The 26665-nt window shown below is 36.9% G+C and overlaps 1 protein-coding gene across 9 annotated transcripts in view; it reads left to right on the top strand.

Annotated features, from left to right (window-relative positions):
* Positions 1-26665, top strand: part of LCLAT1 (lysocardiolipin acyltransferase 1) — a 216344-nt gene that overhangs the window by 22355 nt on the left and 167324 nt on the right. The window contains exons 1-3 of one of the 9 annotated variants that reach the window (XM_033176140.1): positions 9680-9925; positions 19987-20115; positions 22289-22369. The exons of the other annotated variants lie outside the window; for them this stretch is intronic. The gene's annotated coding sequence lies outside the window, so the exon portion shown is untranslated. Of the gene's footprint in view, positions 1-9679; positions 9926-19986; positions 20116-22288; positions 22370-26665 lie in introns of those variants that run through there. 9 annotated transcript variants of the gene reach the window in all.

Below are 26665 nucleotides of genomic sequence, written 5' to 3'. Positions count from 1 at the left end.
ACCTTGCTTTTGCTCTAATGATACTGCTTTCAGACTTTTTTGGCCTCTAGGAGTGGAAGAGAATAACTTTCTGTTTTAAGCCACCAAGTAATTTGTTACAGCAGCCATAGGAAACAACTGAACACCCTAAAGACAAGAGGGCTGTCTCCCTTTTATTAAACAAAGATTCATTATATGTACTATGTTAATTATTGTGAATGACTCTTAATTCTTATCTCCTCTTTGCTAATCACCGTTATTTACTGGTTTTCAGTGTTGAATAACAGGCTAAACACTCTACCAAAATGATGTTAAAATGAAAAGTTAACCTCAATAGTAAAGTTCATAGGGAAATATTTTGACTTTTTTTAAGCCTGGAAAATGAGTAATTTAGAATCATTTATATTATTTTGAGATTTGCTTTTGAATCGAGGACAATAAAGTCTATTTATTTCTCTTATTAGTGAAGAAAGAACAAAAGTCTTCTTTAACAGAAAGAATTTCAAGTCCATTATATTTTGTTAAAACTTTCCCCCTGCTGTACAAATTTTATTTTTTTCAACCAAGTGGTAGATTATATAACTAATGTTACAATTAATTTTTTTCTGTTTTTTAATGACATATAACTTCTTATATTTTTGATAAAGTAACTCAAGAGTTGTCTAGATAAGTTGTATTTTTTTCAGTTTGCTGACACTTATTTTTCTTGCTTGATTAAAAATGATTAATTTCCTAATTCTGCTTTTGCCTGTTTTTGCTGACAAACTTATTTTTCTTGCTTGATTACAAATGATTAATTTACTAATTCTACTTTTACCTATTTGATAATTCTTTATTTTATTAGAATTTTTAGCACTTTGTAAATTTTTTCGTAAAGAACCAAGCTCATTTTAAAGTTCCGCTGTTTTTTTATGTTTCTTTTCCTTTTTTTTTTTTTGTTTGAGACAGGGTCTCACTGCCACCTAGGCTGGTCTCGAGCTCCTGGACTCAAGTGATCCTCCCACCTTGGCTTCCCAAAGTGCGGGGATTATAAGCGTAAGTCAAGGTGCCTGACCCTTTCTGTGTATTGTTATCAATCATTTTTACTGTCATCCATATTTCTATTTTTGTTTTTTAATCATACCTTTTATTTTAAAATTTCGACTGCTTGATTTTAAAATTTGGATTGCTTAGTTTATGTTCTGTTTATTTAAATATTATTTTAGAAAGTAGTTCAGTACAGCTTTGTATGAATCCTGTAACTTTTGATATGTGATATCTTTATATTTTTTCTAAATATTCTCTTGCACTGGTTCTAAACTTTGGTGAATATCAGTCTCAGCTGGCAGGCTTATGAAAAATGCAGATATTCCAACTCTGCTTAACACTCTGGGTGTAGGGCCTGAGCTTCTGCATTTTTAACAAGTTCCTCACCCCTTGGTAATCTGAATGCAAATCAGCATTTGGGAACTACAAGTCTTGTATATTTTTAATTTTTTTCATTAATTCAGCAATTATATAGGAAGGCTTAAGAATTTCTAATCATAGGCCGGGCGCGGTGGCTCAAGCCTGTAATCCCAGCACTTTGGGAGGCCGAGACGGGCGGATCACGAGGTCAGGAGATTGAGACCATCCTGGCTAATACAGTGAAACTCTGTCTCTACTTAAAAATACAAAAAACTAGCCGGGCGATGAGGCGGGCGCCTGTAGTCCCAGCTACTCGGGAGGCTGAGGCAGGAGAATGGCATAAACCCGGGAGGCGGAGCTTGCAGTGAGCTGAGATCCGGCCACTGCACTCCAGCCTGGGTGGCAGAGCAAGACTCCGTCTCAAAAAAAAAAAAAAGAATTTCTAATCATTAGGGTTGTTGGTTTTGAATTATTAATTCTTAGTTTTATTGTGTCGTAATCAGAAGCTTGCCTTGCAAAATTAATTGAAATTTCCATTGTGGTCATTTGTAAATGACCTCTACTGTGGATAGTTGGAAGAAAAAATAGCCATTTGATATATATCTATTTTTTTTAAATTGAGGTGAAATTTACAAGAAATAAGCATTTTAAAGTGGACAAATCAGTGGCATTTAGTACATTCATGTGTTGTGCCACCACCACTGCTATCTAGTTTCAAAACATTTTTATCACCCCAAAGGAAACTATGTACCATTAAGCAGTTGCTCCCTTCTCGCCGGCCTCTGGCAACCACCAGTCTGCTTTCAGTTTCTGTGGATTTGCCTATTCTGAATATTTCATATAAATAAAATTATGCAATATGTGACCTTTTGTGTCTTCTTCACTTAGCATAATGTTTTCAAGGTTTATTTAACTCTTTGAGAAACTGCTATTTTATATTCCCACCAGCAATATATGAGGATTGCAAATTTTCCATATCCTTACCAATGCTTGTTATTTTCCATTTTTAAAATTGTGCCCATGCTAGTGGGTATGTAGTGATATCTCATTGTGGTTTTGATTTGCATTTCCCTAATGATGTATGACGTTGAGTAGCTTTTCATATGCTTGTCAACCGTTTGTATGTTTTCTTTGGAGAAATGTCTATTCAAGTCCGTTGCTCATTTAAAAAAGTTATTTGTCTTTTTGTTGTTGAGTTGTAAGAGTTCTTTATATATACTGGATACCAGACCCTTGACTTGTGGATTTTTCTTCCATTCTGTGGGTTGTCTTTTAATTTTCTTGATGGTAGTCTCATGTGCAAAAGTTTTTAATCTGGATGCAGTCTTGATTTTTTTTTTCTTTTGTTGCTCATGTTTCTGGTGTCACATGTAAGAATCCCTTGCCAAATCCAAGGTTGTGAAGATTTACCCTTGTTTTCTTATAAGAATTTTGTAGTTTTATCTTTTGTGTTTAGGTTGCTGATAGATTTTGAGTAAGTTTGAGGACACCTTCGTTCTTTTACATGTGGCTAGCCAGTAGTATCATTTGTTACAGATACTGTTCTCTCTCTATTGAATGGTCTTTGCACCTGTCTTGAAAATCAGTTGGCCATAGATGTATAGTCATAATTCTGGACTCTCAATTAATTGGTCTACAGGTCTTGACCTCAGTCTCCCAAGTAGCTGGGACTACAGGCCCGCCACCACACCTGCCTGGGACTACAGGCATGTGCCACGGTGCCCAGCTAATTTTTTGTATTTTTAGTAGAGAACCAGGATGGTCTCAATCTCCTGACCTCGTGATCCACCTGCCTTGGCCTCCCAAAGTGCTGGGATTACATGCGTGAGCCATCACACCCGGCCCTAATTTTTGTATTTTTTAATAGAGATGGGGTTTCGCTATGTTGGCTAAGCTAGTCTCAAACTTCTGACCTCAAGTGATCCACCCACTTCAGCCTCCCAAAGTGCTGGGATTAGAGGCATGAGCCACCATGCCCAGCAAGAATCTGCATCTGATTGGTTGGGTCAGGAATGAAATCACACAAGTGTCAAAATGGTCTTGTGTGCCGAGTCAGTTTCTGGGTGGGGGTTACAGGGCCAGTTGAGCCAATTTCATGTTATGAGTAACCCCGGTGGTGTCAGTTGGTCCACCAGAATACTAGGTCTGAAAAATACCTCAAGAATCAGCCTTGGGTTTTACAATAATGAGGTAATCTATTGGGGTAATCGGGGAAGTTACAAGTCTTATGACCACTGGCTAGTGACTCTTGTCTAGTAAGTAATTACAAAAAAGACAACCAAAATAATGTCTTGTTATTATTTAACTATGCCTAAGTCTTAGCAGAATTCAGGCCCCTACCATAATTCGGACTTTGTGTCCTTTTGTTAGTTTTTACAAAGATGGTTTTGGTCTCTAAACAAGGAGGGGATTAGTTTTGGGAAAGGACTATTATTATACTTGCTTTAAGGTTAAAATATAAACTAAATTCCTCCCATAGTTAGCTTGGCCTATGTGCAGGAATGAGCAAAGACAGTTAGCTTATGAGGTTAGAAGCAAGATGGAGTCAGCTATGTTAGGGTTTTCTCACTGTTATAATTTTGCAAAGGTAGTTTCAGTACCACACTGTTTCGATTACTGTAGCCTTGTAGTAAGTTTTGAAATTGGGAAGCATGAGTCCTCCAGCGTTGTTCTTTTTCAGTATTGTTTTGGCTATTTGGAACCACTTGCAATTCCATTCATATTTGATGATTGGCTTTTCCATTTCTGCAAAAGTTATTGGAATTTTGATAGAGATTGATTTGCAACTGTAGATTGCTTTGAGTAGTATTGCCATAACAGTATTGTCTTTTATTTATTTATTTTCATTTTATTTATTTATTTATTTATTTTGAGACAGAGTTTTGCTCTGTTGCCCAGGCTGGAGTGCAGTGGTGCGATCTTGGCTCACTGCAGCCTCCACCTCCCGGGTTCAAGCAGTTCTCTGCCTCAGCCTCCTGAGTAGCTGGAATTACAGGCGCCCACCACCACGCCCGGCTACTTTTTTGTATTTTTAGTAGAGACGGGGTTTCACCATCTTGGCCAGGCTGATCTTGAACTCCTGACCTTGTGATCCACCCACCTTGGCCTCCCAAAGTGCAGGGATTACAGGCGTGAATCACCATGCCCGGCCTATTTATTTATTTTTTAAGACAGAGTCTCACTGTGTTGCCCAGGCTAGAGTGCAGTGGTGTGATCTCAGCTCACTGCAACCTCTGCCTCCCAGGTTCAAGTGATTCTTCTGCCTCTGCCTCCTGAGTAGCTGGAACTACAGGTGTGTGCCACCACACCCGACTAGTTTTTGTTTTTTTAGTAGAGAGACAGGGTTTCACCATGTTGCCTAGGCTGGTCTTGAACTCTTGACCTCAAGTGATCCACCCGCCTCAGCATCCCAAAGTGCTGGGATTACAGGCATGAGCCACTGTGCCTGGCCAGCACTGTCTTTTAATCCCTAAACCTAGTGTATCCTTACATATATTAGATTTTCCTTAATTTGTTAATGTTTTGTGGTTTTCAAAGTGTCTTTAACCTCCATGGTTAAATTTATTCCTAGGTTTATTCCTTTGATGATATTATAAATGAAATTATTAATTTTCCTTTTGATTTGTTTATTGCTGGTGTATAGAAACATAGTTGATTTTTATGTGTTGATCTCGTACCCTTCAACTTCGCTGAATTTGTTTATTAGCTTCAGTAGTATTTTTATGGGTTCCTGGGGATTTTCTGTACATAGGATCATGTCATATGCAAATTCTTCCTCCTGATTTGGATGAATTTTATTTCTTTTTCTTGCCTAATTGTTCTCACTAGAAATTCTAGTTCAATGTTGAATAACAATGATGAAAGCAATCATCCTTCCTGATTTCAGCAGGAATGATGAAAATTCCTGATTTTAGCAGGAAAGCTTATAGTCACTTTTTCCCTGAGTATGAAGTATGAACATCATTGTTATGAACCATTGCTGTGGGTTTTTCATAGTGTCCTTTTCTTTCTTTTAAATATTTAACATTCTTCTGAGTGGAGTTAACTAGAAAACTTTAAAGAAGCTAATTTAAAGTTTTTGCTAGTTTATGGGACATAGTTTCAAAATTCAGAACAGAAGAAACATCCACATAGTTATAACTTTTGTCCTTAGGGCTTACATGGGCAAGAATATACAGAAAGCATTTATGGAAAAGGAGTTAAAAGGAGACAAGACTTTCAGAACTCACTGAGTAGAAGGTTCCACTTGTTTATTTGGCTTTACTCTCTAAACTGTTGGAGTTGACAGTTAATCCCCTTCTAAGGCTTTACTTTTTGTCACTGGCTTGTAAAACTGGAAAATTTGCCCAGATTAAGCCTTTTGATGTTTTATTTTGTGTTAATTTCTTTCTTGATTTGAGATAAATGTTTGTAAACATCAACCAGTTTTTGTTTCTGAGGCCTACACTGGAGGAAAGGACCGTAATTACTAATGTTGCATCAGAAATTGCTCAGACAAATGGAAACTTTTTCTTTTCTTATAAAAGTGGAAGTGCTCCTAGTGTTAGAATGCACATTATTCGTGCATTTGGTAAAGTGTTCTATTGTCTTTTTTGTAGGCATTTTAATGACATTCAGATAGGTTTTATGCAAAATATTTATGGTAGGCCGGATCTTAAAAATATTTTTTGTCAGGAGGTGGTTACCTTTCCAAGTAATTTCAGGAATTTTCAGTTTTCCTAAATATTTATAGGAAGAAACCCAGGTTCTATTAGAATATTTTGTGTCCACAAGTCTTGCCAGTGCCTCCTACTTGCCCCCCACCATACCTTGTAATGGAACATTTTGTGCCATGCATTAGATGAAACTTTTAAGTCACAGTGATGAGAAAGAAAAAAGATTGGCTGTGGATAGTGTGTTGCAACTATTTTTGCATGAAATTATAATTACACCTTTCTATCTTCTCTGGAGTTGAAAAAAAAAATGATTTGTTGTCTGTGAATATAGTTGATATTTGTGTACCATGTATCCATGGCCTCACCAGTCAGGGGAGAGCAGATTTCCATCTTGGAAAATAGTTTGTCTGGAGTGAATGTTTCTGATTAATTCATTATGTGTATATGACAATTATATGTGTATGATAGTTACATATGTTAGACAATTATATGTGTCTAACTATATTACATATATAACTACCATACGACAGTTACATATGCTATACATGAAGACATATATGTGTGTATATACATATGTAAAAAGTTCAGAACAAGGTTATATGCTTCTTATAGTAAAAGGAATCTGAATCTGTTACGTTGTTTTAAGTTAGTGTCCTTGGGATAAAGAGAGCAGTTAGATGGAAGAGAATCTGGTAGGCTTAAAAGCCACCTGATTCTCCTGATTTGGGTCACCCGCATCTGAAACATCCTCTTTAATTTGGTTATCAACATGTTTTTTCATCCCTTTATTTCTTCTCTAATTCCTTATAATCTTGATAATTTATGAACCTAAACAAAGACTTTTTGTGTTGATTTCTTCAGTGACATAAAAATTAACCTACTTCTATAAATGGATAAATGAACATGGATGCATTCTATGGAGCAGAGTCTACCAAAATTAATTTTTTTAATCATCTGAAGCACATTGTGCTGTTGGATTGACCATTTTCCTCAGTTGTTTTAACTGTTTACAGGGAATGAAGATGAGTGAGCAACAGGTTGTGGTTGCTAGAGTTCATGTCTTCACCATTATCTGCAGTCTGAATATTGGCTCTGAAGGTTCTGAAACCTGGTTTCCTAGTTGTGTGTGGTGCTCATGACTTAATTTATACCAGTGAAATTTATAAGGGATTGATTTTCAAAACCCAAAGGCTTGTTTGTTAATTTACATGGGCAGTGGACCTTTCCAGTCCAATTTGCTGTTTGGATTGTTTTTGTGTTGGTATCGGAGTATCAAACAACATCTTACCAATAATAAGAAAGCTGTGTAGTGTGTTAATATAATGACTTTGCAGCTATGAAAATACATGTGTAAAAGAAAAACTCATAATCAGGAAAGAAGACAAATGTTATACCTGGTTCAATAGAAAAGTAAAATAACCCACAAATTTATATGGAGTAAAGAAATGTTGAAATGAACCCAAATGGAGACAAAACTGGTTTGTTGGGGAGGGGGAGCTGTGGAGAGACCCTGGAGGTCAACTGAACCTCCTGCCTGACAGGATAGAATTTACATGTCCCTCAGTTAACCTATAGCCTACAGAGTTGTAAAATAGCTCCCATCAAACAGAATCTGATAAAGTGTAGAACTATGCTATAAATCATGCCTAGTTTTCCATCATGTTTTTCTCTACATATTACTGTGAATTGCAGTGAGTGGGGATTAAAAGATTTTTTTTTAAATTTGAGAGACAGGGACTTGCTATGTTGACCAAGCTGGACTTGAACTCCTGGGCCCAAGTGATCCTCCTGCCCCAGCCTTCTGAGTAGCTGGGAATACAAGCATGTGCCATAGATATTTGAGTATAGTTCTGGATCCTCGTTGAGCATGATGAGGTTTTAAAATTGTACCATTACCTGGTTAATGAATGAACAGTTTTAATGATTTGGTTTTAAATAATTTAACTTTTTTTTTTGATAGGACCTCACTCTGTCACCCAGGCTGGAATGCAGTGGCATAATCTCGGCTCACAGTAGCCTTGACCTCCTGGGTTCACGTGATCCTCCTGGCACAGCCTCCTGTATAGTTGGGACCACAGGTGTGTGCCACCAAACATGGCTAATTTTATAAAAATTTTCTGTAGAGATGAGGTCTTATTTTGTTGCCCAGGCTGGTCTGGAACTCCTAGACTCAAGCAGTCCTCTCACCTTGGCCTCTGAAAGTGCTGGGAATACAGGCATGAGCCACCACACCTGGCCTTAGATTTGTTAGTTATACACAAATCCAGGTTCAGATTTACCTTGCTAGTCTTTGTGTGTGTGTGTGTGTGACAGAGGTTCTCACTGTTGCCCCCGCTGGAGTGCAGTGGCACAATTGTAGCCTTGAACTCCTGGGCTCAAGTGATTCTCCTGCCTCAGCCTTCCAAGCAGCTGGGATTACAGGCATGTGCCACCACCACTGGCTAATACAAAGTTTTTTGTAAAGTTTTTTGTGTTGCCCAGGCTGGTCTAGAACTCCTGGGCTCAAGTGATACTTCTGTCTCAGACTCCATAGTTCTGGGATTACAAAATTGAGTCATGGTCCCTTACTGGTCTTATAGAAACTTACAATTTTCTTTTTGGCACTGGGTCTTTTTTTGGATAGCTGGTGGTGACTTGGAGGCTGGCTGCAAGGGGCAGTATTAAATGTAATCTGGTACTGTATGCTTTTTTTTTTTTTGTAAACAAGTAACCATTGAAATTGTATACAATTATTGGGAGGCTATATAATGGTGTTGGAAAGAGTCCAGCCCTGTGTTAATCTGTATTACTGACCTATACAACAACATTTGCAATTACTATGATTTTCGACCTAATTTGTCAGAATCTTCATTTTAATTCATTCTGAACATTTTAATGCATGTTTAAATAGAATAAAGTTTAAATTGGCGTGCCTGTTTTATACAACTCAGCCCAGTATTTTTCTTTTAGGCAGAATAAATGTTGAATGATTCCTTCCTTTTAGTGATGATTTCTGATATAGTTTCTCCTAATATGTGATGCCCTCTAGTGAATTCAGCCTTGCAGAAATATTTTGAGAAGTGGTAGTCAGTGTAATGAAATCTCAAGGAACATTCTAATAATTAGAACTATTCCTTTATGCTTTGTTGAGATGCAAGTTTCTGTCGCTGTAAGTGTTCAAGCAAAGATGTGATAATCCCCTATGAGTCTTATTGTTGAATGGAGTGAAACTTTTCCAGATGACTTCTAAAGTCTTCTTCAGCTTTGTGGTTCTAGCTTCCATATAAACCAGTAGTCTTCAGCCAATAAATATTGAACATTCACTGGGCCTTAAGCACTGTCCTGGAGGGTTGTTCAAAGTTCCAAAGGTAGTATAGGTCATAGATGTGATTTCAAATAACTAATGCATCAAGAGGATAAAATAATAGTAACTAACCTTTATTGAACATTTACTCTGTTGCTGGAGCTGCTGAAGACAGTTACTTTGTCATTTAATCCTCACAATAGTCTTTAAGTAGCTACCACTTTTAGTCCAATTTATTTTTGTAGATATTGGGGCCACAGAGGTTAAATAATTTGCCCAAGCTCACACAGTAAGTGGTGGAACTAGGACTCGTTTATGTAAAATAATAGTGGATAGGAGGTGAATGGCAGGCCAGCGATCAAAGTTTCATCTGTCTTTATAGCCACTCCACATCACTTGCATTATCGCCTGAATTCCACCTCCGCTCAGATCCGTCACTGCGTTCGATTCTTATACGAATGCAGACCCTGTAACTGTGCATGCAGGGGATCTAGGTTGCATGCTCCTTAGGAAAATATAATGCCTGATGATCTGTCACTGTCTCATATCCTCCACTCCTCCAGATAGGACCATCTAGTTGCAGGAAAACAAGCTCAGAACGCCCGTCGATTCTACTATTATGGTGAGTTGTATAATTATTTCATTATATATTACAGTGTAGTAATAACAATAGAAATAAAGTACACAATAAATGCGCTGTGCTTGAATCATCCTGAACCGCCCCTGCCCCTGCCCCTGCTCTCCATGGAAAAATTGTCTTCTGTGAAACCAGTCCCTGGTGCCAAAAAGGCTGGGGACTGCTGGTTTACAGGCTGTCAGCTCTCTGAGGGTGTATTTAGTGGTCTATATTAAGCTAGCTCAAATTACTTTTGGATACCTCTTTACATTGTTACACTTAAGTGTATGATTCTCTTATTAACTTCAGTCACAGAAGTGATAGTTAATAATTTGTTCCTAAGTTTTGCAGTTCATTTTAATTTTTGGCCCATAAGGTATTTTACTTACTGTAAAGACTTACTTGATAAAATGACACAGTCTTATCTTCTTTTTCCTTTAAAACATCCGTTCTTTGAGGTTTAGTGAATCAACTCCTCATTCCTATGCCTAAGAATCCTTTGAGGGATTTATGACTTGTAGGTTTCTTTTGATTTTCAGAGACATTTACCATGCTCTTTATTGGATTTTAAGGCCAGGGTAACTGTTGTTCTTTTAGTTTTTATCACCTAGACTAAATAGAAATCGATTTCTCCATTTGCAGGTAAATTAATTTCATCAAATTAGAGCTAGCCTTTTGATGCTTTGCATTGTACCTGTTTGTGGTGTATTCAGGTCAGTGCTTGTTGTATGGAGAAAATATAGAATATATCTTCAGTCTAATTACTGGAAAGATAATGTGAGCCTTAAAGAAGAAAGGAATATTATATTGTGGTATATAAGGTAGATTGTTCTCATTTCTGGAAATTTTTTGGTGTCCATTTATGAAATGGTTTATTTGCTTCAAAGTATCTGTATATAGCCTCTAATGGGTACACAACTAAGTCACAGATTGTGACCGCAATGGCCTGAGCACCCCTTAGTCTTCATCTCTCCCTGATTTCACTTCTGTGCATACCTAAAGACTTGATGTTATCAACATATCACTTTATCTTTCCATTTAGGCTATCACTGAGTAATGAGAAGGAATGTGAGAAGAAATTAAATTGGAGACTTTCCTAATGAAAGGAGAGACACTCAGAGGTGCCCAGCCTAGGATTTTAAGAAGTCTAGAAAGATTGAGCAGGGCTCTCGAGAAGAATATTTTAATGCAAATAGGAGGTTAGGAAAATCCTGCCTGCCTCCATGCCCGTTTTGGTAAAAACAGAACAACTTTTTAAGACTTCTTGAAATTTTACTATTTTCCTTCTATTTTTCTAATTTCTCTCTCTCCCCGCAGAAAGTTTCTCTAGCAGTGAAAAATCTCAAAGGGTTATTTAAGGGATAGGAATTAAGGAATTCTGTGGTCTGAATTCTGTGGCCCAGGATTTGGAAACAAAAAGTTAAAAGTGTTAGTGAGGGGTTAAAAAAAAAAAAAAAAAAGGCGTAAGCCAGTTACAGAAGCATTTGGAACTGGGGCTCCCATACTTTAGGAGTTAAAACAAGAGACTGGGGTGTTAGGAGATAGTTTTATAAATCATTATTTGAAGTTAAGCATTTATTCATAGTGGTTAAAGACTGTTATTAGTGCTATTTTCAGGTACATTTTTGTGAAGTTGGCTTTTGTAGGCTGACCTGAAAACCTAATCACTTTGTATAATGTAATTGTTTGGGAAAATGCATCTGAATTCCAAACAGCTGATTTAAATGCAGAATTTTAGAATGCTACCTGCTCATAAGTTGGGACTGTTGTCTCTGTTCGTATTTTGATAGAATTCCCAATTTGGTTCATTTCTAATCCGGGAAACAAAATTTTATTTGACTGTAGATGAGGTAAATCTCTATAGAATAGTTAGATGTATAAAAATAAGTTACTTCTTAGCTGAGTGTGGTGGTGTGTGCCTATAGTCCTAGTACTTGGGAGGCTGAGACGGGAGGATCACTTGAGCCCAGGAGTTTGAGGCTGCCGTGAGCCATGATTGTGCCGCTGCACTCCAGCCTAGATGACAGAATGACAGCCTGTCAATAAATAGATAGATAGGTAAGTAGGTAGCTAGATAGATTTAAAAAACCGGACATAGACACACTTACACAAATAAAGTAACTTTCATAACCAGAAACTACAGTAATCTTTGGCATAGTATTTGTAACTTAAGACTTGGTTTTATATTGTGCAATAATTTTAAAAATCTTTAGGTTAAGATTCAGATGGACTTGCTGACTTGTGTTACATTGTAAAAGGGGAATCAAGCCTCCAGGGATATACTTGGTTGCCCAATTGCTGTGTTTCTTTAAGTATTTTTTCCCTTTTAGGGCCTTTGTTTCTTCATCTACAAAATAAGAATGTTTGTAATGGTATTATTCATATAGCTCAACCTTGAAAAATACACAGATGTCAAACAGAATAAATACATTTTGGGATATTTATACAGTGAAATACCGTATAGCAATGAAAAAGAAGAAACCATTTTGGCACTTACTTATATGGGTGACTCTCACAGACATGTTGAATAAAAGCAGCCAGATGCAGTAGAGTATATCCTTTTTTTTGAGACAGGGGCTCATTCACTCATCCAGGCTAGACTACAGTGGTGCGACCATAGCTTTCTGCAGCTTCCAACTCTGGGGTTCAAGTGATCCTCCTGCCTCAGCCTCTCAAGTAGTTGGGACCACAGGCGCACGTTGCCATGCCCATCTATGGAGGATCGCTCAAGCGATCCTCCCATTTTTGTAGAGATGGGATCTCACCATGTTACCCAGGCTGGTGTAGAACTCCTGGGCTCAAGCAATCCTTCTGCCTCAGCCCCCCAAAGTGCTGAGATTATAGGTGTGAGCCACCACACCTGGCTGTGTCTATGTTTGTTAATTCCATTTAGATAAAGTTAAAAGACAGGTAAGACTAATGATGGTCATATAATTCAGAATTGTGGTTACCAGTGGAGTAGTTAATTATTGGGAAGGGACATGCATGAAGGAGGCTTCTGGGTTGCAGGCAGTACTCTTGTCTCAGTCTGGATATATTGACTTGTAAAAATATTATGTCATATACTTAGGATTTGTATATTTTACTGAACACTACAGTTTTAAGAAGGCTGAAAGTGTGTATCAAAATGAAACACAAAAAAGGAGAAAGTAAAAAACAAAAGATTGACTGGATTGGGAGCCAGGAAAACTGAGATCAGACTTCAGCTCCACCACTAAACATCTGTGATTTTAGGTAGCTCATTGACCTCTTTGCCTTAGTGATTGTATCTGTAAAATGGAAATAATCCCTGCCTTCTGTATTTCAATTAGGGTAAACACTTTCATCCTTTTATATTGCGTTTCATTACATCATAGAGATAAACCTTTGAAAGCACATTGGAGGCTATTAAAAATATTCTGGATGTAAAGTGACATTATTTTCCTGTTCATACTTTTATACTTGTTGTATTAGTATTCTGTTTAATAAAAAGGACCCCATATAAAAATAGCAAAAGGGCCAAAGACTGGTCAGCTGAACCACATTTGTTACACTTACCTTTTTTTCTTTTTTCCAGACAGGGTCTTGCTCTGTCGTCCAGGGTGGAGTGCGGTGGCCCAATCTTGGCTGATGCAACGTGCCCCTCCTGGACTTAAGCTATCCTCCCACCTCAGCCTCCTGAGTAGCTGGGACTACAGGTGTACACCAACATGCTTGGCTAATTTTTATATTTTTTCTTTGTAGATGTAGGGTTTTGCCATGTTACCCAGGCTGGTCTCCAATTTCTGAGTTCAAGTGATATACCTACCTTGGCTTCCCAAAGTGCTTAGATTACAGGTGTGAGCCACTGCACCTGGTCTATACTAGCTTTTGAATTCCTGGAAAAAATATAAAGTGACAGGATCAATTTATCTGACTTTTTCTTTTTTATATTAAGCCCTCCATCAAGTAGAAATTGAGCTCTTTCATGCAGGGTATGATGCTTCATGCTTGCAATCCTAGCTCTTTGGGAGGCCTAGGCGAGGGTATCAGTTGAGGCCTGGAGTTCAAGGCTGCAGTGAGCTGTGATCCGTCACTGCACTTTTAGCCTGGGCAATAGGGTGAGACCCTGTTTTCTAGGGTCGGGGAAAATTCGAGCTCTTTCAAAATGTGCTGGGGTTTTATGCCGAGGATATAATAGTGCACAATATCAATATGGTCCTTACAACTACAGAACTATAGAACTAAGATTCTAGAGGGAATGACAGGTGGAAAACAAGGAAACAGACAAATGAATAAACAACCGCTGGCTGTAATAAGAGCCATAAACGAAGCACTCAGGACTGAGACATAATCACTATTGAGAAGAACTTGTTTTAAGTAGTGGTCAGCCTTAGTGAGAGCTTGTTTAAGGAGTTGACATTAAGCTGACACCTAAAACTTCAAGAAGAAACAGAGATAGTGAAACAAAGTCTGAGAAGGTAGCCTGGACAATTTGTACTAAGCGCTGAGGTACGAAGTGGCCTGTTGGAGAACCTGGCAGAAGAGGTTAGCACGGAGGTGGAAGAGGAGTGGTAATTCGATTTTTACTCTAGGCTCAGTGGAAAGCTGTTAAAGGCTTTTAAACTGGGAAATTGTGTAACTGGATTTACATTGTAAGATTACACACAAGTGTTGGGTAAGTAGATGAACCTGTGGGTCTGGAACTAAGATAATGTGTTGGAGATATTTTGGTAATATCAGCATAAAGATAGCACAAAGGAAAGAGGAAGGAGGAAGAGGATAGAGAGAAGACAACTGATGTCTGAGTGATAGGAAGCTTCAGCATTTAGAGGTCTGGTAGAGGAGGGGGAGCCAACCAATCCAACCAGGAGAGAAGGATCACCGACATCAGAAGAAAACCTGGAGAGTGGTGTCACAAACCCCAAGAGAGGCTAGCATTTCAAGGAGGAAGTGGCCATGCGTGTGGAATGCTGCCAAGAGGGTAGAGTAAAATGAGGACAGAGAAGTAGCTCTTGGATGTGGCTACATGAAAGTGGACTGTTTTGCCAAAGTGGTTTCAGTGGAATGGTAGAGGCCGAAAGCTGACTGAAGAGGGAAGTTGATTGAAGAGGGAATGGGAAGTGAGGAAGCAGAGACTGTGTGTGTAGTTAATGATTCATTTTTCTGGACAATCAGTTTAGATTTATACTTTGCTACCCCCAAGTATTTGAGGAGTCTTAAAAACTCATTCAGTAAGCCTAGGGGTTTGCATTATCCATAAATGGCTGTAGGAATTTAGTATTGGCCTTTGACTTCCAGTAATTTTTCTTTGGTTAGCATTTAATTATTAATTTGAGAGATTCTGAATTTTGTAGGAGGCTTCCATGTATAGTAAAGCTGAGTATTCAATCTGTTAACTTCTAGAGAACTAGTATTATAAATAAATTGAAACTTGGATTGTTTACCTTTTCAAGGAAGTAATTACAAGCCTTGAAAGTTGTGCAAAAGCTATTTCATCTTGAAACACTTAGAAATTCATTTTGGTTTTTTGTGATTACAGTGTTCAGTAAGACAGACATCTAAATAGGGATTGCATTTGGCGGTTATGTACATGTTCTTGTTCTAAACTAAGCACTGTTTCTGTGGTTTAGATTTTTCCTTTATAAATAGAATTTTAATCAGTGTAGGTTAGATATTTTTCCAGGCATGTTATAATTAGCACTGGCTACAACTTAATCCTAAAATGTGTATAGTAAATCTAATAATATTTTATAAGCACTCCTGCCATTAAATGAAAGCAGGAATTATTTGAATATTTTAAAAAATCTCTAGTGTATATCTTTCCAAAACTGTGTGGAAAGAATGTATGGCTCTTAAAAAAATATTAATATATAACTTGCTTGGTCTTGTCACTGAGACTGATGTTACTTATATTTTGGAGCCACATGGTCTTATATGCCATGATAGCTCATTCATATATTCTTTTGAATATACTATGTAGTAATGTAGTTACTGGAAGAAAAAGCATTGCTATAGGATCTACTTTCCAAATGTGATATGTCTGCCAATTTAGGCCCAGTGATTTGGGAGGCTGAGGCAGGAGAATTGCTTGAGGCTAGGAGTTCGATTAAGAGCAGCCTGGTCAACATCGTGAAATCCTGTCCCTATTTTAAAAAAAAAAAAAAAAACCTAAGGACAAGCAGGTTGGATTACAGGACATTATTTAGTAGTATGGTTAAGGAGCACCTTCTCTGGTGTAAGATACACTTGGGGATCGGTCTCAGCTTTTTAGAATCTTAGATCATCATGAACAGGGAAAGTCAGAGAAACTGGCATAGCCAAGAGGAGCCACGGGAGACATGATGGCTAAATGTAATGTGGTATTCTAATGGGACCCTGGTGCAGAATAACGTTAGATAAAAGCTAAGGAAATTTAGATAAATTTGGACTTTAGTTAATACAAATACAATATTGCTTCATTAGTTGTGACAAATGTATCTACTAATATAAGACATTAATATTAGGGGAAACTGAGTATAGAGTATATGGAAATTCTGTCCTATCATCACAATTTTAAAACTACTCTAGGCCAGGCACAGTGGCTCACACCTCTAATCCCAGCACTTCAGGAGGCTGAGGTTGGGGGGATCACTTGAGCCCAGGAGTTCGAGACCAGCTTAGGCAACATAGGGAGACCCTGTCTCTATAAAAATAAAATGAAATAAAATTAAAAACTACTCTAAAGTAAAAAAGTTTATTAAGAAAAAGAATGTATTTTTATAACCATCTTTAGAAAATACAACCTGCCATACTTCGTAACTCTGATTATATGATTTAACCTTAGTAGACCTCACTGTCTTTATCTTTAAAGTGAGGATATAATGTGTCTACCTCCATAGGGTTCTTCTGAGGATTTAATGAAGCACTGCAAGCAAAAGAGCCTGGCAAAGTGTCTGGCATAGTGAATGCTCAACAAATGCTACTAGTGATGATGAAAACTCATCTTTAATTTTGTTTTAATGTCTGCATGAGCAAACCCACATTCCTACATTTTGGTTGAGCTATACGAGATCTGGCATTGCAAACCAGACCCAGTTTAGGGTCTAGACCTACCATATCCATTTCCAGTTGTCTTACCTTGAATTTAAAACTAAAACTCCTAATGGATTTTAAAAGCAATTCTACTTTATTCTCAAGCCTTAAATTTTATGGGCAGCATAGTGAATGGGAACGAGTACTGAATAGAAATTAGGAGACCTGACTTTTAGGCCCCAGTTTGCCACTAAATAGTTCGGTGATTTGGGGAAATTTCTTTTACCTTTTTAGAAACTTCATTTTCTCGTTAGTAAAATGAGAATGTTGAACTGGATGCTATTTATTTGTGAAATTGAGTTACATTGATATCTAAGTGAGAAATGGGCTTCGGAGCAGTAGTCACCTTAGAGGTTTTGCCTTCCCAGGAGGCCTCCTAGGAAAATTAGTCTATTACTCATGTTTACATCTCATTTCGGACCAAATATAAGTGGCCCTGCTTGCTGATCCATCATATTCTCTGTATTAGGTCCCATGAGACTCTTTAATTGCTTCAGAAACTCAAATTCGCTTTCAAAGTTTGGAGATTTGTTACCATTCATTGAGGATAATTAATAGAATGTGCTAAAAGTTCTGCAGGGATTTCCCATAAAGGAGTCCTAAAAATATTATAAGTATTGACAGCATTGTGGGAGTAAGTATTGTGGCCTTCCTAAATCAGTCATTTTGAAAGCCACAGGGCTCTTTTGGAAATAATTCTGGCATTATTATTATTTTTTTTTTAGTGTATTTACTCATTGTACAATGTGATTCTAGTTTTGAGACTTTTAAACTTTTAGGGTCCTCTCAGTTTCATTATAACTTCCTGGCTTTGCCATTAACCAATATTATTTTATTGTAATTTTAAGATAATAGCACTAGGAAAGTACTGTGGGCAAGAACTGTGTTGTGCAGAATAAAATCTCTAATGTAGATCTAGTTTCTGTTTCTTTGTCCAGAAAGCTTGGCCACACATTGTATAAATGTTAGCCATCAAATTTTAATATGACTAGAACTATTTTGATCAGAGTGTTTAACTGTGTGTACATTTGAGAGTGTAACATTTAGTAACATATTTGACAGTTTAAAAAAAGTGATTTCATTTTAAAATAAGTTGAACTATTTATTAAATATTTCATTTTTCCATATGTGTTTTAAATTGAATTTCAGTGACCTAAAATTCTGTTTTTAGAAATAACTTTGCACATCTTTTACTATGGTGTGGTATGGTATATGTATGTTAAATTTTTTAAAAACAGTAACTCACTTAAGGAGAAAGTTTGTTAAACCCTGACTAATTAAATTATCCAAACATGAACAGACTGCTATATGGTACCACTACTGGTTTTTGTAATATTAACGAGTCACTTAGTGTGATCTTTCACCAGTGAATAATTGCATATTTTCCATGGAAAGCATTGTGATAAGAGTTATATACTACTATTAGAAACCATTAACTTTAGAAATTATCAGCAGATGTTTTCCATGCATGGTCGGCTTCATTTGGTTTGGTTCCCCCTTAGCCGAATAGTTCTAACCTGACTGGAAAGATATATGGCTAACATTTACATGATGTGTTTGGAACGTAATGAAACACTACACTAGACTTTCAGTTAATGGAATTGGTACCGTTTTAATTTTTTGGACAGCTTTTTTCTCTATTTTTAAGGAGGTGTCATATGCAGTGTCATCTTTTTCCATACTTGCCATTAGTGATATGTAAGGAAGAAAGGTTGAAGAAGTGATTTTTTATAGAACTATTATTTTATTAGAGATTAGGAAATAACTTTCTTTAATAAATTCACATTTCCATTGTCATAAATGGTTCCTCTTAAGTGTTCACTTTTTTTAAGATTAAAGTTTAACACTTTCATTCCAAATAAAATTTATTTTTATCTCACGGTTGAATGATGACATTTGAATTTCCCTAGCAAAAAGAGCACTTTACTTTCTTCATTGCTATCTTTAATGTTAACTAAACATTTTCCTCTGTAACCTGTAGTAAATAGGAAAATAGTAGATTATGCCATTTTTAGTGAAAAGTAGTTCGTTTAGGAATGGAACTTTGGGTTAATGCTATAGGAACATCTGGATTAATGCTATAGCAGATTGTTTTTAGCATGCTAATTTACTACTTTCTTAAACTCCCTTTTTGGCTTAGTATTTGTCATATATGTTATATATTTATAGAATAGTTTGAAATTGGGTTCAGAAGAGTCAGATACCTTTCTACCTTTTCAGCATATATTTTGAGTATAGTTTATATGTGTGGTCTGGTAAGCCTTTCTGCTCACTCCCAGGTAACTCTTGTTTTGTATATTTAAACCCTTATGGCTTTTAGGAATAAATCTTTTGTAATTTCCAAAGCAATACAGGCTTGTTAGAAAATATTAAACCACTAAAAATACATGGTAAACTGGAAAGTGACGGTAAATCCTCATTGCCTGTGGCATAAAGACTGACTTTGTTATAGTCAGGAAAGAGCATTATCTTAGAAAGAACTTTTGACAGCCTTAACTGACCTGTTAAAATTTTTTTTTAATATAAAAACTTAAAGCATGAAATTTTTATATTGTTACCACATTATATATAAGTTACAGAAGTTGAATTATAAAATTCAGCATTATTAACAAGATATGAACTTGTATTTATTCTCATTTCATTGTAGAATGGTAGAAAATTTGACATATATTGGGGATTGGTTTTAAGTTTAGCGTTTGAGAACCACTGAACTAACCACCCTTATTCTTCTCTCGCTGCTCCCCAGAATACAGCCAGACTTGTCCTCACTCTTCTAGTGTACTGTTACTTAGCTTTGATTTGCTTGTTTTTGTTCATGTGGTTCCCTCCTTCCCAGTCATGTGCCACCCATCCTCCACTGTTCATTTCAAATCCTCCAGTGGCAGAGACTACCAGATTCCTACTAGAATTTGTTCTCTTCATCCTGAACCTGGAGCTAGCTAGCTCTTGTTTTCCTTGTGACTGAGTTCTAGCCAATGGAATGTGAGTGGAAAATGATATGTAGTGTTCCTCCACATTCTTTCCTTTTTTACTAGGTAATGTGAAACCATGGAAGTGCAGAGCCACAGTGCAAGCAGCCTAGGTCCCTGAATGACTATGTAAGAGAATTGCCCCACCAATGTGAGCCTTCCTCCTCCACCCTGTGATTATTACATATGCAAGAGGTAAATTACTTTGTTAAGCCATAATGTGTTCGGTGCTATTTGCTACTTCAGTTCCACCTACTATAATAACACTACTTTTTCTAGGAGGTAGTTCCTGACCATGCTAGTTCACGTAGATTATTATTATTTTTCTCCTAAAATTCTATGATATTTACTAGGTATTTTTAATTCACATTTTTAAGAACCGAAAACAAAGGCAGAAAGTAAGATGGTATGCATTTAATTTATACATGTCTTGCTCACATAGATGGTAGGCCTTTGGAAGAAAGTGACTTTGCCTTATAATTCTTTTGTATTTCCCATGGTACCCAGCTAAGGCACTCAGTAAAGACTTGAAAGAATGCAAAGTTGGGAACAAATCTTTAAAGCATAGATACTGGAGTCTGCAATGGTGTTAAGTTCAGTGAACTTCATTTATTTTAGTTTTCTCTGATTAGACGTCCTTGATTATAAAGGAGAAAAATGATATAGAAAATCCATAATTTAATAAGTTGAAACAGACATAAAATAATGACATTTGTAGTACGGCAGCCATTTCCTTCTTTCCTCTCTCTCCCTTTTTCCCTTCTGTAAACATTAAACTTTTACAATGTGTCATGTTTTGGGCCCCGGGGAGTACAGCAGTTAATAAAACAAACAGAAATCTGCCTTTTGGAGTTAACAGAAAATAAGTAAAACATTTGAAATGCTAAATACAACCAGTCCTAAGAAAAATAGAGATTTAGGGTGAGTGAGCAGCAATATGAGTGGTGCTTGAAGTGTGTTAAATGGGGATGAGATGTGTTAGGTGGAGTTGAAGTGTGTTACATGACGCTGGTGTTATAATTTAAGTTGTACAGTCAGCAAAGTCCTGTCTGAGGGAGTGACTCTTGGGCTAAGTGCTGAACCAGGTGAATAGAAACCATGTGGCTACCTGGAGAAAGAGCTGTTAAGGAGAGCAGACCACAAGCACTCCTTAACCCAGGGTGAGAGTGATGTAAGTGTTCTAAAATTGTGATTATTGCACTACTCTGAATATACCAAAAATCATGGAGTTGTACACTTTAGAAGTGTAGATTTTATGGTATGTGAATTATATCTTAATAAAGCTGTTAAAAAGAAAAACCATCAAAGCTTTAGAGGTCTTCAGCATCAACCCAGGGAAAAACCCTGGTTTCCTTACTGCCCTTTTTAGAGTGTTTGGCTTTGTAGTAGTTGTAGTTACCACAGTGAATCACATGAATTTTTTTCCAGTTAGGTCTAGAGACCGTGAATCACAGCAATCATTAGGAATATTAGTAAATTTGTATCAGATTGCTTTGGCTGTAAGATTTTAAAATTTCCAACACTAAAATTTGGTCATGTATGTGCAATCTTCATAGCTTGCTGCTAAAGTAACAGTAGATTATTATCCACTTATAACTTGGAGAAAAAAGGTAATGTTGGCTTCATGCTCAGTAATGACTGATTTGAGATTGAGATTGTGCTGACTTTGCAGCCACATCCCTCACCAACATGGCAAGTGCCTGATGGCACTGTCCTTGAAACTGTCCTTATTTTCTATTTTCTTTTAATGGTTTATATTGAAAACAGCTTGGTTGTCCCTGACTCTTGCTTTTTCAGATTCTGACTCTTAGATATTATCTTTCATTATTTCCTCTGGAAATAAGTTTTAGCACTCAATAACTCCCACATTCCAGATTCCAGCCACCTAGGCTGCATTAATTTAGACCCCTTTCCCTAGACACTGAGAATTGTAGAGCTATAAAGAGTCTTAGAGTGCAGAGTTGTGTAACAAGTCAGTGCAAGGCTTGTGTTAGGTTCTCAGCAATCCTGAATTCTGTCCTCAATGTCTGTTTCCCAATATCATTACTATATTTCCATAAGGGATTAACAAATGATGCTCCCCCAAGGCAGTCACCTTGACCATAAGGAGATTCTTCAGATCCTATTACAATGTTAAAATTATGGACTCGAACTTTGTATAATCTTAAACCATCAAATCATTTCCTCTCAATCTGTAATCATTTTTTGGCCCAGGATCAGTTTTCCATTGTACTGATATGTTAGCATATGACCTCATCCTGGTTTACAGTTGAGAACATGTGACTTAGACTATAGATCTAGCCCTAGATCTGCTACATTGTGACCCTGGCAAGTATCTTAATCTTATTAAAGACATTTTGTATTTCAGATATAGTTCTGATAGCAGCATTCCCCTTTCCACCTTTGTACCACACAAGTGAGTGGGCTTGGAGAATACAGTTCTCAACATGTGAGTACAGTGAAAGCGTATTTAATGTTATCTTCTTTACCTTCCTAGACTCAGTGGGGAAGAAAGGGAGGAATTTCCACTCCAAGAAGTACAACTTCTTCACAGTTTCTTACTACATAGGCAAGACAAGGTGGGGAAAGAGCCTATTCTGTCCCATCTGGTCAAGGAAGAAAGGGTAATTCTGCTAAGAAGTCTGTGTAAGGCAGGGATCAGGGGGTGCTCTGTGGCTGCACCCCATCCTGAAGAGAGCCAGTGAGGACTCTAGTTGCTTCGTACAAGCAACCCACCATTGCACTTAAAACATGCAAAAAACTGGTCACACTCTTAAACTTCACGTGAAGCGTTTGTGTCTAAATCCAAACTGATGTGTCTTAATCTAGCTATACCAGCCTCCTTTTAATAACTAATAATAACCAGCATTTACTCAGTATGTGTACTCTGCTCCAGTTGCTGTTCCAAATACTTTATATGTATTAACTCGTCTGATTTTCACAACCCCTTGATGTGTAGGTACTGCTATTATCACCTCTGTTTTTTACAACTGAGGAAGTAACAGGTTGGAAATTTCAGTTATTAAGTGCCCAAGCTAGGCTTCAAACCTGAATAGTCTGACCACAGTCTTAGCTAATTTAGGGGCTACCCTGTTTTTTTTTTTTTTTTGAGATGGAGTCTCACTCTGTCGCCCAGGCTGGAGTGCAGTGGTGCCGTCTCCGCTCACTGCAAGCCGCGCCTCCTGAGTTCAAGTGATTGTCCTGCCTCAGCCTCCCAAGTAGCTGGGACTACAGGTGTGGATAGGTGCGAGCCACTGCGCCCGGCCCGGGGCTACCCTGATTTTGAAGAGGAGTTTGACTGTAGGAAGACCTAGGACTCAAAAAAGGAAATTTTCCTGGTAACCCTTACAATACACTAAATTATTTTACTTCTCTGGGTTTCTTCATCTGTAAAGTAGAGTTTTGAGAAACTAGGTATTTTAAATGCTTCCTGTTGGAAAAGTCTAAGATTTTGAATTATAATACCAAATTGTTACTTGTTTTCAACAAATTTAATACAGCGTGGAATATTTAATTTTGTAGTCATCAGTATGCAGTATACACACCTATGTGCAGAAGTATATTAAGCAGCACTGTCCAATATGGCATCTACTAGACTAATACATAGCATTGACCATTTGTGATGTGGCTAGTCAAATTGAGATATGTTTTAAGTGTAAAATACACACCAGATTTCAAAGACTTAGTATGAAAAAATAAATGTACAGTGTCTTGTTAATAATTTATTTTGGATTGATTACATGTTGAAATGGTAACATTTTAGACATACTAGGTTAAATATATATTTACTTTTAAAAAACGTAGCAACTAGAAGAATTAAAATTACGGTTGTGGCTTACATTATATTTCTGTTGGATATTGCTATTGTAGAAAGTCCTAAATGAGAAAGAAGGTATAGTTTATATGGGAAGGAAACTCATCTGGTGAAATAGAAGATAGTACGTATCTGGTAAGCCCAAGTACATCTGTAAATATATTGGCCATGGATAAAAGTATATGTTTGATAAAATATATTAATTGAAACAATAGATATATTAGTGCCATGTGTAATTCAGTAGTATATTTATTGAGCACTTACCATATACCAGCCACTCTTCTAAGCACTTTACATATATTAACTCAATACTTATCATAAGGTAGGTACTGTTATTACTCATGGAGGCACAGTGAGGTGGTTAACTTGCTTTTAAGGCTGCATTGTTAGTGAAGTGAGTGATAGAGTTAGACAGGGTCTGTATAGTTTGCTTCCAGAGCCTGTGCTGTCAACCATTGTGTTGTATTGCCTCATTAAACTAGGTGACCTTATGATTTACTGTATTTCTGACTCTCATTATTTCATATGGTAGTATGTGCATAGATAACTCACTAGAATTTAAAAGCTTAGCAGATGGCCTTAGTACCAGTTTGTATTTATATTTTGCTTGTAGATTTATTTTTAATTTCCCAAGAGTGAATATTTATTTATAGCTACCACTTCTAAGGCTGGTTGTTTATGCCTTAATTTTAGCCTATTAATTGCATTTGTGGTAGTACTCCACAACTTTTGTATGTTATATGTAGATGGTGTAACTGTACTTTCAGGGAGAAATGTACATGGCCAAATAATAATTTAAATTAGTGATAAGAAAAGGGAATATAGGAATTTGCTGTTGGATTTACTCTGCTTATAACCTTTAATTGCAAAAAAGATAAAAAATGTGTGTTTTAAATGGTTTCATTCCTAAAGGGAAACTGTAATGCTATGTCTAGGTTGAGCATACATTAGGCATGTATATATCATATGTATCAATACATATATTTAAGTACCATCTTATTTAACTTGTAACCTAAAATTTTAAAAAATACACATTTTCTGGCTACCCAGTAGGTGAGGATCATACAAGAATAGATGTAACAGGTCTCTGACATGTAGAAATAAGACATACATGAAAAAAAGTGAGATAAATATCAGTTTAACACAATAACACTATGTACGTTATGAATAGATAAGTCTTATACTTCTAGGGAAAGAAGGAGACTTTTTTGAACTGATGGTTTGGGTAGGGTTACTGTAGGAAGAGAGAATTGAGCTGGACTTGTAGGATGGGGTTGAATTTCCTTAAGAGGAGTAAAGCGGGTATATGAGCAGATGCTTAGACATGAGGTATAAATTGAGCTTGGGCAATAGAAAGAATTCAGCTGTGGCTTGAGTAGAGCGTTAAGAAGCTGAATAGTTAGAGGAAATTTCAAAAATTAACTTGGGGCCAGACTGTAGAATACCTTGAATTTTAACAGTGGGAGTTTGGACTCCTTAAGAAGTTAAGAGTTGGGGGCAGAAAAACAGAAAAGAAAAAAAAAAAACCCTTTGGGTATAGGATACTTTTTCCTTGAGTTACTGCTTATGTGATGGACATCACTAATAAGTTATATTCTTGACCTAAAATGCTAGATATTTTTAGTTCTTGGTGATAAGCAATACTGAAGAGCTTGCTTTCTTTGTTACTAGTAAAATCTAGTGCATGAAATTGACTTGTTAGCATAATGTCAGATTTCTTGGTTGGAAGAATTTTTATCACATAGCAAATAACTTGACAGTTGTCTATTTTTAGAGATGACAAATCAGTATTTTGCACTGACTCTGTGAATTTCATTTATACATTTCCACATACTGTAAATTTATCCCTTTATTTTTGGGGCACACTTTTTTTTAAAAGCTCTGGCTTATTTTGGCACCACTACCTTATTAGCCCAGACCCGTGGGCTACATTGTTTAACCTGCTGAACCCCATGTTTTTTCTTTGTAAAACTGGAAAGGCACTGCCCTCCCAGGGGTGGTGAGATTGTCTAGTGAAGCAAGACAGTTGCAGTGATGTCTGGCACACGTGGAGGTAGATACTCAGTAAATTTTGTCTCCCTCCCTCCTAAGATTGAAATGGTTGTGAGCAGAGACTTAAAGTAGACTTTCTTATTATTTAATACAGACTTTCATATAGTGGAGCTCAAGGAAATTTGGAAGGCAGTAACTTTTGTGAAGTCTGACTTTGTTGTAACTTGGATTTTTAAAATGTTGATATATCAATAGAACTTAGTGATGTTTTAAAAAATAAATTGGCAACTGTTTCATGAGAATGTACATAAAAAACTGAACAATCAAAGGACTGAAGTATTTCTACAAAGTCATTTTATTTCATGAGCTAAAAACTGTGGCATTGAAAGCAAATGAAGTCCAGGAGGAATATTGTCATACCAAGTATGTTCTAGATCATGCTGTTAAAGAAGTGCAGTTAAATTTTTTTAACTGACTTTTTTTTTCTTTTGACATACATCAGTGTTAGTATATGTGTAGCTGTGTAACCCCCAACTCTAGTCAAGATACAGAACAGTTCTGTCACTCTAGAAAACTCCTTGTGCTATCCCTTTATTGTCACATTCTCTCCCTAACCCCTGGTACCACTGATCTTTTTTCTTCTTCCTTTATGGACTAGAATAATGGGGGCTGTCAAATCAGATGAATATCTTAAATATGATACCAACTAAGATAAAATGTTGAAATATCAAATTAGGTAATGGTCATGGAAGTTCTTAGTACATAGAGGCATTAGTTATTTAAAAAGTAGTTTTGACCAGGCGCGGTGGCTCAAGCCTGTAATCCCAGCACTTTGGGAGGCCGAGACGGGCGGATCACGAGGTCAGGAGATGGAGCCCATCCTGGCTAACACGGTGAAACCCCGTCTCCACTAAAAAATACAAAAAAACTAGCCGGGCG

This window comes from Trachypithecus francoisi, unplaced genomic scaffold, assembly GCF_009764315.1.
Source record: "Trachypithecus francoisi isolate TF-2019V2 unplaced genomic scaffold, Tfra_2.0 Lachesis_group17, whole genome shotgun sequence".
In the NCBI taxonomy this organism is placed as follows: Eukaryota; Metazoa; Chordata; class Mammalia; order Primates; family Cercopithecidae; genus Trachypithecus; species Trachypithecus francoisi.
The sequence above is the reverse complement of the archived record's forward strand: the minus strand, read 5'-3'. Positions and strand labels throughout refer to the sequence as shown.